Source organism: Onychostoma macrolepis, chromosome 16 (assembly GCF_012432095.1).
Source record: "Onychostoma macrolepis isolate SWU-2019 chromosome 16, ASM1243209v1, whole genome shotgun sequence".
Taxonomy (NCBI): domain Eukaryota; kingdom Metazoa; phylum Chordata; class Actinopteri; order Cypriniformes; family Cyprinidae; genus Onychostoma; species Onychostoma macrolepis.
Genome location: NC_081170.1, coordinates 14,409,548 through 14,424,610, shown reverse-complemented (window position 1 = coordinate 14,424,610; position 15,063 = coordinate 14,409,548).

Below are 15,063 nucleotides of genomic sequence, written 5' to 3'. Positions count from 1 at the left end.
GCTGGGAGGAGGAACCTGCATCCAAGAAGGAGGAGAAAGACATCGTGCAGTACGTGCTAGAGATGCGAGATCGACTGGAGCAGTACAGAGAACAAGCTAAAGAGAACCTAAAAGAAAAACAAGTGCAGAAAAGATGGTTTGACCAACACGCCAGGATACGACAGTTTCAACCTGGGCAGAAGGTATTACTCCTGTTGCCAACTTCAATGAGCAAGCTACTGGCTAAATGGCAGGGGCCATACACAGTGGTCCGCAAGATGGGGCCAGTAACTCACGAAGTTCATCATCCGGACAAGGGCAAGACCAGGCAGACCTACCACATGAATCTTTTAAAGGAGTTGAAGGTGCCACCCGGTAAGGGACCGGAAACATCACTTGCACTACTTAACTCACCTAGAAGACTCCAAAAGTAAAGAACTGCAACACCTCTTGAGTCAGTTTCCTGCTTTGTTCTGTCAGAGGCCTGGACGGACTGAGCTGACCCATCACACCATCCACCTTTCCAAGCCATCACCATCACGGCAACGTCCTTACCGGGTGCCTGAGAGGCTGGTGGAACCCTTGAAGGAGGAGATCAAGATGATGAAGGAGCTAGGAGTGATCGAACCTTCAATGAGTGAGTGGAGCAGCCCAATGGTGATAGTACCCAAGAAAGACGGTTCCCTGCGTGTCTGCATCAACTTCCGCAAGCTCACGCCCAATCTAAGTTTGATGCATACCCCATGCCAAGGGTGGATGATCTGCTGGAGAAGATTGGTAGAGCCCAATACATCACCACGCTAGACCTGTGTAAGGGTTACTGGCAGGTACCCCTCAACCCTGAGTCCAGATCCTACACCGCATTCCGAACACCTCTAGGACTATTCCAAGTCCTTCCTTTTGGCCTTCACGGGGCACCAGCCACATTCCAGAGGCTGATGGACAGAGTACTCTGAGGCTGTGAAGACTGGTCTGCAGCGTACCTGGATGACGTGGTAATTCATAGCAACTCTTGGGCAGAGCATCTTCAACATCTCCAGCAAACCCTAAAGAGGATAGAGGAAGCGGGATTGACACTAAATGTTTCAAAATGTGAGTGGGCAAGGCAAGAGGTGAACTACCTGAAGTATCACCTGGGCAACGGACAGCTGAGACCACAGGTGGACAAGTTGGAGGCAATTCGAAGGAGCCCACAACCAAAGACCAAGTAGGAGGTGAGGTCGTTCCTAGGACTGGTGGGCTGGTACAGGAGGTTTGTGCCAAATTTTGCCTCCATCGCGGCTCCTCTGACCAACCTGCTGTCCAAGATGGTGACAAATCCTATTCCCTGGACCGATGACTGTGAGACGGCTTTTAATACCCTAAAAGAAAAGATGTGCTCCAGCCCAGTCTTGCAGAGTCCAGACTTCTCTCAGAGATTCCTGGTGCAAGTAGATGCGTCCGCAACAGGGATTGGAGCAGTCCTTGCCCAGGGAAGTGCAGGTGAAGAGAGGCCAGTTGTCTACCTCAGCCGCAAGCTACTCCCCAGGGAGACAAGATATTCGACGGTCGAGAAGGAAGGTCTCGCCATCAAGTGGTCCCTGGACAGCTTGCGCTATTACCTCCTTGGTCGAGAGTTCGATTTAGAAACTGACCACCGGGCTCTAACCTGGATCCAGTCCATGAAGGACCACAATGCCAGGGTCACACGATGGTACCTCGCCCTGCAGGCGTACCACTTCAAGATATGGCATCGACCTGGCAGACTCAATGTGGTAGCCGACTACTTGTCCAGGTACGCGGCTTGGAGAGGGGGAAGGTGATGTGATAAAATCACATTAGTCACTTGTGTCGTTTCATCCCTGTGCTGTTTTTCTGTGTGGGCGTAGTCAGTCTTCCGGCGGGAAACACAGCGCCGGCCAAACCGAACGAACAAGCAGTGGTTGATTATGACATCACGGGCTTGGTCGCACCGCACAGCGCAACCGGAAGCTGGCAAAACCGTTGTCTAATATGAATAGTTGTTTCTGTGTGTATTTAAGTGTGGAAATTATGTGTTAAATGTATTGTGTGTTAATGGATTGTGTTTATTAATATATAGATCGGAAGTGATTATTATTAAGTATTACAGATGACCAATAGATGTGGTATTTGTGTGTGTGTGTGTGTGTGTGTGTGTGTTAAATGTTATCCTTATCTGTGAATGGTATGGCCCAAAAAAGGGGCAGGGTTTGGCCTATTTAAGCCGAGGCCAAACAGAAAGACAGTACTTGTTTACCAAGTCGATGCAAGAGTGCTACTGCGGTGCCTCAGGCAAAAACCCCAAACCCCTTGTGGATACCTGTTTGTTACCTGATTGTATCATTGTTGGATTATTTTCTGGTTTATTTTTCCCTTTTGTTGTTTATTTGGTACTTTGGATTTTTGTAATTTTTAGGTGGACTTATATTTATTCTTCACTGTGGACAATCTTTCTGGCACTGTAAATAAATTCCACCTTGCACAAAAGTGCTTTTGCTAGTGAGCCATCGTTTTTACATCCCTTCACGGACTCACATTTTTCCCCGAAGGCGAGCTGGTGGGCTCGTCTTCATCACAGGGTCATATATTCCAAGACATATAGGCAAGAATCTGTGATTGCGAAGTACAGTTAACATCCACAACGGTGCGGTGACTGACTGCCACACATTCACCTGAAAACATTAGATTCATCCATGCTTGAGCCGTGCCGACTCACAACCCACGCAAGCAATATAATCCCGCAAGTAACTGCAATTCCAGGTTTGGCGACAAAGAGGCAAAACTTACGGACTGCAGCTTTAAATAAAGAAAAATCTGTGCTCTGACCATTAGTGATGGGGAGTTCGGATCATTTTACTGACTCGGATCTTTGAGTCCCGTTCAGCAAAATGAATGAATCTTTTTTTCGAGTCATTTCGTTCATTTTAGCAAAATATAAGTAAAATGTTACGTGCTACTTCCCTAACACATCTACATCTACTTTGGGTTTGAGTCGTTCGTTCATCACGTTACAACCCCATAAACTTAACCTATGCAGTCAGAGCCGGAAAGAGAATTGACTAGTTCATCTCTCGAGTCTTTCGAGTCGTTTGCTCTTTTGTCACATGACGTGACAGCATTGGATAGAGAAATTAGTTAATTTACAACCTTCCTTACAAATGGGTGCATAGTAGTAGTAGTAGCTGTTGTTGTTGTTATTGTTGTTTACTCTTACAGTTAGGTGATGCATTTCTGGTCTCAAATTGTAGCTTTTTATTTCTTACAGGTTATAAATGTGTGAATTTCTGTCATGATGGTTCTTTTCCATAACACTGAATGTGGTAACAAAGGTAATAAACTAAAGAGTTGGATAATAATAATAATGTCTTTTTCCCTGCATAGGTTTAGCTTATGGGGCTGTCACGTAATGAACAAACGACTCAAACCCGAAGACTCGAGATCAATTCTCTTTCCGGCTCAGACTGCATAGGTTAGGCTGGCTGCACACTAGAGGATTTTAAGGCCAATTTTAATTTTAAGCAATTTTTTTTATTTGTATTTTTTAGGTCCAAAAATCCTTTATTGTGTGATGTCATTACAATTATTTATCTGTTCCCGATCGAGACGGAGCATTGCCGAACTCAAATTGTAAATATCAAACATGTTTGTATGTTTGATATTTACGACTCCTCATCGGGCTGCCTCTGACATGATACCCGCGATAGTGTCACATACCGGATGTTGCATGCTTCTACAGCTGAAACTTGGCAGCCACAAACATGACATGAAAGCAGAGAATATCACCCATATTCTTTTCTATACTTTGTTTTTCACTGTGAAACAGAACACGCTAGGAGAGCCAGCTCCTTTTTAAAATTAAAATTAGTTTTTCTTCTCTAGAAGAGAAGTGTCAGTGAGTGATCTCGCGAGTGTCAGTGAGATCTTGTGTGACTGTGAAATCGTTCCTACAGTCTTCAAGTGTGAGGTCTCGCGGTCTGGTTGAATTGTCTGGTGTGTGCGTTCAGAGGATTATAAGGCTAAAAATCGGTTGAACTGTCTTCATGTCTGTGGTCTCCCATGGTTTAAAATCAGTTAAGATTTGAAAATCGTCTAGTGTGCAGCCAGCCTTACACGTATGGGGCTGTCACGTGATGAACGAACGACTTGGAAAAACCCGAAGACTCGAAACAATTGAGTGCAGAATCTATAGGATGTTGCGCATGTGCGACTGAACGAATCACTCCCTGAGACGACTCGTTCTTCCCGAGTCACATTAAAGATTCATTCCCGGGGGATTTAGGCCTATAAATATAATCACCCTATCACCCTAAAAAGATAATTACAAGCGACTCTGTGTATTGAAAACAATACAATGGACAGATACTTAAAATAATTGTGTAAGTAGTAAAACAAAATAAACGCAAAAAAGCGTTTTAAGTTCAGAAATGTTCTTTGCCTCACAGTGGTTGGGTCCACTGCCTACTTTCCTCCTTTACCGATACACACACACGAGTCCGGTGGGAGATACAAAGTTCTTCAGTAGTTATGTGTAAGTAACTTTGGCTGTCAAGGCTATTTTATTCTCATTAAACATCGGGTGAAATGATTCTTTCTCTGTAATACAGATGTTGCTGGATCATTAATAATTTAGTCATGACAAAAAAATCTCCTCATCCATCACCAGTGTGCAGCATCCACCTGGATGATGCGACGGCAGCCATAGTGTGCCAGAACGCCCACCACACACCAGCTTATTGGTGGAGAGGAGACAGAGTGATGAAGCCAATCAGCAGATTTTGGGGATTGTTAGGAGGCCATGATGGTCAGAGGCCAATGGGCGAATTTGGCCAGGATGCCGAGGTCACACCTCTACTCTTTTCAAAAGACAACCTGGGATTTTTAATGACCACAGAGAGTCAGGACCTCGGTTTAACGTCTCATCCGAAGGACGGTGCTTTTTACAGTATAGTGTCCCCATCACTATACTGGGGTGCTAGGACCCACACAGACCACAGGGTGAGCACCCCCTGCTGGCCTCACTAACACCTCTTCCAGCAGCAACCTAGTTTTCCCAGGAGGTCTCCCATCCAGGTACTGACCAGACTCACCCCCGCTTAGCTTCAGTGGGTAACCAGTCTTGGCCTGCAGGTTGACATGGCTACTATAGAGGATGCAAAATAATAATTATAATATGACCGCGTGGTGAACCATTTGAACTGAACTCATATTTAAACACGGTCTCCATGCTATGTACACATGCTGTGTACACATATCTATCCTTACAAATATGATTTTGGCTGTATTATTTGTGTCCCCTTCAAAAATTGCTCTTGAGAAATTTTGTTTATTGTCCCCCCTACTGTTAGATGAAATTTACGCCCCTGGTTCTGACTAATAGAGAGTAAAGTGAAATCTATACTAGGTTTTACATGGTAGCTAATGGCCATCATTGTTGTGAGGAGCCCAAACTTATTAGCTATTATCAGAGTGTAAGTGGTTGACAACTAAATTTAACTTCTGGTAATATATCTACCTGGTTTTGAAGGCTCAAATCATACTCGTCCCTTATGTATAAATAACAGGGACCAATTCTCACTATCAGTTAACTATTAACTATACATTAAATTTTCTGCTTATTAAGATTTAGTAAGGTAGTTTATGTATGGTGGAGGATTAAGAGATCTAAAATATTTTCATGCAGAATGAGACATTAATATGTGCTTTGTAAGAACTAATAAAGAGTCAATATGCTATATAGTAACATGCATGCTTATAAGCAACTAGTTAATAGTGAGAATTGGTCCCTAAACTAAAGTGTTACAGGAATAACTACTGTAGTTACATGTAATGGCATTACGTAATTTAGTTACAAAATAAATGTAACCGTACAGTTACTGGAAAAAATGTGTATTTAAATTACAGTTATCCATGAAAATGTTAATGATTACAAAGGGGGTTACACCTGATTACTACTTGTATTAATATTTACTATTTCTTGTTATGATTTTAAATCTCTGTTTAACCTCAAAATGATCTCAAAGTAAAAAGAGGTGCTAAAGTCTGATTTTGTGGTGGCTGTGCTTTAAAATTAAATGATTATAATCTTAATTCTAGAGATGAGGGTTTTGAAAGTCTGACATTAATTAATGTTGAGTACTACTGTAAGGTTAACCCTGCCTGGTTTAAACGTTTGTTTGAAATACTTGAAACTTATTACATCAGCCAATAATAGACCAGCTCTGTTCTCATTATCTGCAGCCATATTAATCAAGAAAAAAGAATCTGAAAAATCTGGCAAGGGTAAAATGAAAACTCTTCAGGTAGAAGTTGCCCTAGTGTCAGGTTATTATTATTTTCCTCATTTTTAGCAGAAAGGAATACAGCTTTAAACCCACATTGGTGCCGATTTAGACTCGATTTTCATGGAAGTTTGATGTCATTCAGACCCGCAGCGTGTGTGATGTCAGACGTCTTCAGACAGACTTTAAAACTCCTGCACCTGAATCATTCTCTCCTGGGAGCTGGAGGCGGCCTATCGGAGGGTATAACAGATGTACACTTACACACACACACACACACACACACAGAAACACAAGAGTGAGTGATAGCACAGCATTAGGCAGAGTAAAGAGACATAACACAAGCTGGATTTGCATACTGAGATATTTGTGCAGGCCTTTGGGAGCTCTTCTCCATCTAAAGTTGGTTGTTGCCAGGCAGCCGATATATGGTGGACTAATGGAGAATGTTGATTGGGGGATGAACTGCTCATGTGCTATAAAAAGTAATCGGATCATTCCTGGACCATTTGTGTACAATTCATTATGTGCTATGAACAGCTTATGTTTTATTTGCTTTAAATATCTGCCTGCTGAGTTATGATTGGGTCAGAGGAGAATATCAAAATAATCTGAAGGGGAAAATAAAATGTTAAAAGGATAGTTCACCAAAAATTACATTCTTCTGTGAAACACGAGATAGATATACTGTAAAATGTTCTTAACCAAACAGTTTTGGTGACCATTGACTTCTATTGTATGGACTAAAAAATACACTTGAGGAATTTCACAAAATAACAAAATATCAGTCATACAGGTTTGGAACCACATGAGCGTGAGTAAATGATTACAGAATTTTCAGTTTCGTGTAAACTATCCCTTTAATCTTGAATAAATGACTTATTAATAAATGACTTATCAATTATTTTCATTTTATACACGTGCAAGCATAAAAGCAGTAAAGTCAGTCAACAGAAGATGAGGGTTAATACCTGAATGACACCTTCATATTTTATATCGCAAGACAGCTTACAGGATATTCACTGCATTTATCTGATCGATATTTATTTTGAGGTGGTGAAAATGATCAGCCAGGTTTAATATTATATAGACTCTGAGAACTGAGTTGGATGTTGTCTTTTAATCTTTAAATCTTTGATGATATTTCTTTTGAATGCTGAAAGACCTGACAGGATGTGTTTAAAAATAACACTGTCATGAATCATACAGACTACTGGGTAAACATCATACACAAAATATCAAATGATTCGAGCTGGGTACCAATCAAAGATTTTTATTTATTTATTTTTTTCCATTTTATTTTATTTATTTTAATATATTGGGGAAAGCACAGAATCAAGGTAGTCTTTTATCGAGTGTTTTGATGATAAATCACAAAAACACAAATGCAGGTCGATTCCAATCATCAAACCATCATTATTGTGCAGTGTGTGTTTACACACACACACACACACACACACACACACACAGACAGACAGACAGACAGACAGACAGACAGTACATATACATACATACATACACTGAAGAGTTTTGCCTCTTTTTAACCACACAGTAAACATGTCATTATAGACTTTCCTTTCAGGTAACAATTTCTGTATGAAAACACTGAATAAAAAACAAACAAACAAACAAAAAAAAACATCTATATAAATGGAATGTACGTCTATCCAGTCAGAGAATCTTAGCCTGTGAAAATTCACTGGAGTTATTCATATCTGGGCTCTCTGAGACTCCAAACATAAGTGATGTAACATATTTCATGGTGTTTAGTTGATATGTGTTATCAAATTACAATTTTGTTTACTAGCGGAAAAATTATTAAGTCATAAAGTATCCACAGCCTGATGTTAAGTATTTTTGAGCTATTAAAATTTCTTGAGGTCTCTGAGACTCAAAACAGAACATGAAAGTTTTTTTTTTTGTCTCTGAAGGTCATTGTCATGTTATATTGTAGCTTTAAATGTCCAGTTTACCAAATCTGGTGTAAATGAAAACTTTATTTTTAATTAATCGAGAAATGTTCAATCTTTCGTATATGAGGATTTTAATTTCAGCAGGCGCTTTATCCAGTATTACGCCATTTCTGTTCGCTTTTCAGTGCTGCCAATATTTTCTTGTTCATTATTTATATTTTGTGTGAAATGTGGTTTAAAATCATTTTATTACATTTCTATCCACAAACCCAAAGGAGGCCTGCAAAGCTGCTTATGCAATTTTTGTGTTCGTCCTTGCTTACAAATTTTTTTTTTTTCTGTTGCAATTTTACTCAGATAACCCGGCAAACAGCCAGTGAGCCATCAAAGATTATTCCCAAAGCAATAAGCTTTATCTGCTCACCAAAAAACAGATTACAAAAGCCTGTAAATGCTTCATCACAGCTTATCACGCAAACATTGTACAGATCACAGCCATCGATTCTAATGGAAAGACACTTGGAGAGGCTGAACTGGAGAGCAGAAGACGTCGATACGAGCAGGAGGAAGTAATTAAAACAGGTAATCCCTGATGGCACAAGGTGTTGATTCTTGCTTGTGCATGAATCTGCGGTTTTCACTTAGCTATATTTAGCAGCGTCTGATTGTTTTTGAGGCTCTGGGACACTGCTGGCATCCGTTGTAGCCGTCTCTGCCCGGACATTACATTTCTAATTTATGTGTTGGCCTACAGAGACAGACTGAAGGTATTTATTAATTTGTGAGCTTTGCAAATGAAATTCTCCACAACACTGTGTCTAAATCATCTGTGACCTCTTCTGGCTTATGTGGAAACTCAGTCTTTGGCATCTGCACATACAACATGAAGGAGTTTTATAAGTTGTATTTTATGCTGATCTTATGACAGTGTATCTTAATGGGAAAATTCACCCAAAAATGAAAATGTATCATCATTTACTCACCCTCATGTCAAATCTTTATGACTTTTTCTTCTCTGGAACTGAAGAGAAGATGTTTTGTTTTTATTAAAAACAACCTGTGACCCATTGACTTCAATTGTATGGAAGAAAAATATTTTTCAAATGATCTTCTTTTGTGCTTTTAATTTTTAGTTGTGTTCTACTCTTCAGATGATGACTGTAGACTGCTTGTGCTATGAATGCTGTATTTTCAGAATATGACCTCATTTGGCACATACTGTATATAGTAAATATAAAAAAGTAAGCCCTTTTAATATTACAAGTTACTTTGTTGGATGCCGCAACAGTTCTTTAGCATTGAGAATTTCTGTTTACTTGAGTAATTAATGAAGACAGACAGGTGATGGCTGCATTTTTTCTCCGTTTTATTCACGTCTGTGGCTTTTGAGATGGCTGGCATCAAAAGACTCATGATTCTCCATCTCATCATATCATCCTCCAGTCAATGACCTCCACGAAATGGTTCTTTGCTTTGACATTTGCACATTCACAGATTACGTTGTGTATCACTAGAAAAAAATCAAGCCAGTAGATTATCATGCCCAAGGCTATCTAGCTCTGCAAAACTAAAATAGAAATAAAAATCTTGGCGTGCAAGGTTACATCTGCTCCACAGAAGCTCAGTTTCATTATAACCCATGATGGCATTGGGTCGTTCACCCGTTTTTTTGTTGAGATGGAAAAGCTCCACCGCTATGTTCAGAGCTGCATGTCAGATAAGTTCAGTGTTAATTCCAAATGAGAAATTATAAGTAAAAGAGAGAGGGAAGAAAAGGTTGGGTGTTGGGAACTGAAAGAGCTCATTATAACTTCAGTTATTGCTCCTCAGCCCTACGCCTGAGCTTTAAAACCCTCAGACTCTCCTTTTGTGCTCCGTCAGCGGCTTCTTTATACGAGAGCCGTGTGTGTTGGCTTCACGGAAGACTTATCGTGAAGAAATTTGTGAACAGACAGTAAAATATCTTTGATGTTGGATATGCACGCTTCCCTAAAACCATAAAAGTGTGTTAAGATGAGAGAGGAGAGTCCCGAGAGATAGAGACAGAGAGAAATTAGAGCATGGAGAGATAAGCCTTGGGTAAGAGCTGGACTTTATTGGTGAGAAAAACGCTGTAGTACCAGCAACCGAAGAGCAGGAGAAGGTCATCCCTCAGATCCGCCACTCCTTACGGTTAATCCGCATGGACTCATACCGATGTTCAAAACATGCTGCATCCAAGGTCATTTCTGACAGATTTAGCAATTATTATCATATCTTCCCCTCCTCTTGGAATTAAACTCATACATATGAAGTAATACACTTCACCTCAGACTCTTCAGGTGTCAAAAGAACAAAAAGAAAGGGAAGTGAGTAAATTGGAGTAAACTGAAGAGGAAAAACAGGGAAAAAGTAAAGGAAACAGGAAGCGAAAGGAAAATGAATGAGAAAATGAAAGGTAAAAGGGGAATGGAAGAGGAAAAAATGGGAGAAAATGCAATGAAACAGTATAAAAAAGACAGGAAAATGAAGAGAAAGGGAAATGAGAAGAGAAAATGGAAAGAATAAAGAAAAAAGGAAGGAAAGGAGAAGAAATGAAACAAAACTAAATGTAAAAACTACTAAAATGTGGTCATACAATCTTAAAAATAAAGGTTCCATAAAGGACATTTTTTAGCAATGCCATAGAAGAACCATTTTTGGGTTCCTCTCATTTAACAGTCCTTAAAAGAACCCCGCTTTTTCATCCATGAAACATTTTTTTGGAAAGGTTTCCTGGATGTTAAAGGTTCTTCTTGGAACCATCAATGCCTAAAAAGAAGCTTTATTTTCAAGAGTGCAACCATGGCCTAGCAGTAAGTTCATGGATCTATGGTGCTTGGGCTGATGATGTGAGTTCAAGCCTCGCTTGCATCATTTGCCAATACCATTCCTGTTCTTCTCCTCGTAATTTCCTGTTCTCTGTCTGTTATCACTACCCATAAAAGTTTCAAACCAATAAACATCAGCAAGTGATATAGTCTGGAGCAGTCAGGGCTCACAGTATTTAAGAGAAAATGATTGATGATATTTTAATTGTGTGTGCACACATGCATGAGAGCAAATGAGCATGCTTGTATCTCATTATTAAAGACATCATTTTTCAAAGGTCTCATATTGATTACTGTCGTGTGATTTAATTGTGGCTGTAAAATATGATGCATAATGTTGGAAACCGATGGCTGACTTCACCAGACTCTCATAATTCATCCATACGTGTCATTTTAATGAAGTGGTAATTCTTCACCAGCTTGGCATTGTTAAAGAGACTTATTTGTACCTATAATTTGGTGTAGTAATATTACTCTTTCCTGAGGAGAATGGGCCCTGCTACCTGCTGCACAGATGGCTGATCACTTCTCTTTCATTATCTCTCCTGCCCTTAAAAAAGCCATAACACAATTACAGAGAGAGCAATTAGAGCCACGCTGTCAACATTAAGAAGCTGAAGGTCGTAATTACTGCCGTGAAATTTGTGATGGCTTGCATGGCACCAGCTTTCCCCCGCTTCTGTATTTTTTTCCCTTAACATCTAAATGTGTAACTTCAGTTTGATATGCTGTCGAGCCAAATGAGTGGATGGTTCTGCCGTACGATTTTATGATTTTAGACACCTTAAAAAGTGGAAGTTTTGAACCGGTTAAATTAACTGACTCAAAGTCAGAAACATTATTTAATCTGAATATAAGTCAACCTGACACATTGGTTTACATCAACAAAGTAATTTTACTGGTTAGATCAAGTAGAAATAGATCCTTGAGGTACAGTAATCATTCCAGGTTACCAATTTTTCAGTGTGTATTAGTATTTAAAAATGTAATTTATTCCAATCATTACAGAGATAAATTTTCAGTGTCATTGTTCCAGTCTTGATTGTCACATGATCCTTCAGAAATCATTCTAATATGCTGATTTTATGCACAAGAAACATTTCTTAGTATTATCAATGCTGAAAACAGTTGCACTGCTTAATAGTTTTTGAAAGTGAAAGTGAAAAAAGTGACGTGACTTGTGGCCAAGTATGGTAACCCATACTCGGAATTAGTGCTCTGCATTTAACCCATCCTAAGTGCACACACACACACCGTGAACACACACCTGGAGCAGTGGGCAGCCATTTATGCTGCGGCACCCGGGGAGAAGTTGGGGGTTCGGTGCCTTGCTCAAGGACACCTCAGTCGTGGTATTGAGGGTGGGAGAGAGCGCTGGACATTCATTCCCTCCACCTACAATCCCTGCCGGACCTGAGACTATAGGTGGGGGGAGTGAATGCCCATGTTTTTGGAAATCATGATACATTTTTTCAGGATTACTTGATTATTAGGGAGTTTAAGAGAACCACATATATTTACAAATATTTTGTAACGTATTTACTGTCCCTTTTGATAAATTTAGCATCTTTTTGCAGAATAAAATGTTAAAAATCATGTATATACCGCAATCTTTTGAATGATTGCATTCAGAAACCTGAGGTGGCATGTGCATTTCCCTCTATGTAAATAAATGGAATTGAGCAGAAAAGGCATTGATCTGTGGCTTGGATTTCCACTGCATTGTGTGTTTCTGCATTAGTTTGTGATGTTACATATTAGGACCTTCCAGGAATGTGTGTGTAAAGCCCAAACCAAACTGCACGATTTTCGGTTGTCCCAGACGAAAGATTGGCATCGTGAAACAATCGTGGCAATTTCTGTGATCGTTGCTCATAATAGTCTATGATACAGCATGATCATCGCACAGTGTGTTTATTGGTACGATCCATGTTTACTGACCAACCAATAAAAATGCGACATGAAATCAACGCAACATGGCGCTAAAACATATAACTGCTTACTTCAAGCACTTATGCCTTCCTCTTTCGCCGCTTCCACTTTTTTTCAGCACACATAAAAACTACAATTGCTAACGTGCGATTTATCATTCTACTTTTGTTTACCACTAGTGCATGCTGATGACATTTTATTCTTCTATAGTAACGTGCGTCGTATCGTACAAGTCAATAGGTGTCATCATCGTACAGTCTACACACGTAACCAAGTTTATTAGATCCATGTCGCATAGTGTGACATGCATTGATCTTATAGAATTGCTAAAATCGTGCAGTGTGTCTTAACAGAAAAGAAAGGGGTGTGTGAATCAGAATACTGAAAGATCCCCTACACAAACCCTACATCTCTAAAATCAGTGGTGTGTGTTTGAAATAGCCCACGGTGCCGCTGTCACCTCGTTAGAGTAGTGTGTTTATCAGAATGGCGGTCTTTCTCCTTCTATTCAGCGAGGCTGAAGGGCCTCATGTTAAATTTATGGTGCCATTGCTCTCTGTTATGGGCCTAAATGTCTTCTCTGAATGAGAGGGAAGTCACTCCATCAGTATAGGCCATCAGCACTAACGTTGATTGATTCGAGGAAATTTGCTTTGCCTGCTCAGTCACCCACGACCAGAGCGCAAAATGGCACCATGTGTTTCTGCAGCCCTCTGCAGGTTCTGTTTCATCGGACTGGGCCTCGGCACGCCACAGCAACATACATTTCAACGGACTTCTGATGGGTTCATTATTATTTATTTATCTTTGATAGTGACAATGTGTATCACAGACCCAGTTGAGTTGAGCTAATTGAAGTGTAAGGCAGTCATCTGTGCCCACATCTCCCTCTGACTGAATGCTTAAGTGCGTTTGGCAGGACGATCCGGCCTCTTCGTTTCTAAGAGAGCCACCAGCTGAAGCTCCCGCAGATGGTACGGACTCTCCCCCTCTTTTCAACCACACCGTTCATGGACAATTGCTGCCGCTATTTTCTTCCCTCGCTATTGACACGCTCAATTACTGGCCAATTAGTTGGTTTCTGGGAGTCGACTCCCAAACTTAATATTTACCAGAAACTACTATTTACGGCTCGGCACGCTAGCGTCTTCAGTGTCAGAGCTTCAGTCTCTGACAAATGCTGGTGTCAAAGTAAATTGGAGTGTCTGAAATAGATGCTAGTTAGATGAATGCAGGGCTTTTGAACAGATCTGAATCAATAAGGCTTTAGCAGACATGAAAAAAAAAGCAAAACATCCCAACTTTGTTCAAGTTTTTGTTTGTCTTTTCCCCAGATCTGTTTTGGCAGGCAAGAACAGTACAGTTTTCAATGCACAGAAATATTGTTTCCCGAATACAACAGCTGCATGAACAGTCTCATGGCTCAAAAAGACTTAGAGAGCATCATAAATAAGGGAGGATATCTTTAATCTTTGCCATAATCTCCTTAGAGCAAAGATGATTGCTACACATGAGATTGAGCTCTCTGATTTTTGCTCTTTTTTTTTCTCTTTCTGTGGCATCTGTTAAACATGTAAAGATCGATTATTGTCTCTATGCTTTAAATCCCCTGGTTAGTATTCAGGAAGGCGGCTTTAGCTCAGTGTGAAATATTGAATTTCTGTGCCCCAGCAGTTCTGCATGTGATAAAAATGCTGCTAAACTCTGTGGTAATGCCTCCCTCCTCTCAAAATACCCACAATGCACCCTCAAAGCCTGTTGTATGGGAACAGAGAAACTCTGCCATGGCGACAACGAACGAGTCTGAGAAACAGTCGAATGCATTACACACCGCACAAGATAAGGATGTTTTACGGTGCAGTGGGGAAATGAAATTAGGTAAGGCTCAAGTGAATACACACCTCCACAGATTTACAGGCAAAATGCTTCATAATCAACTAACGCAGCGCTGTCCCTTTATAAGCTCCCCTGCATCAGTCAGATGGTCAATTCCTATATCACTAGAACATCATTAGGTCTTCTTTTGATAATTATTAAGGTGCAGTCACACTAGTGAAACTTCACAAAAAGTATTGTCATGTATGATGTATGACGTATAGCTCACATAGTAGT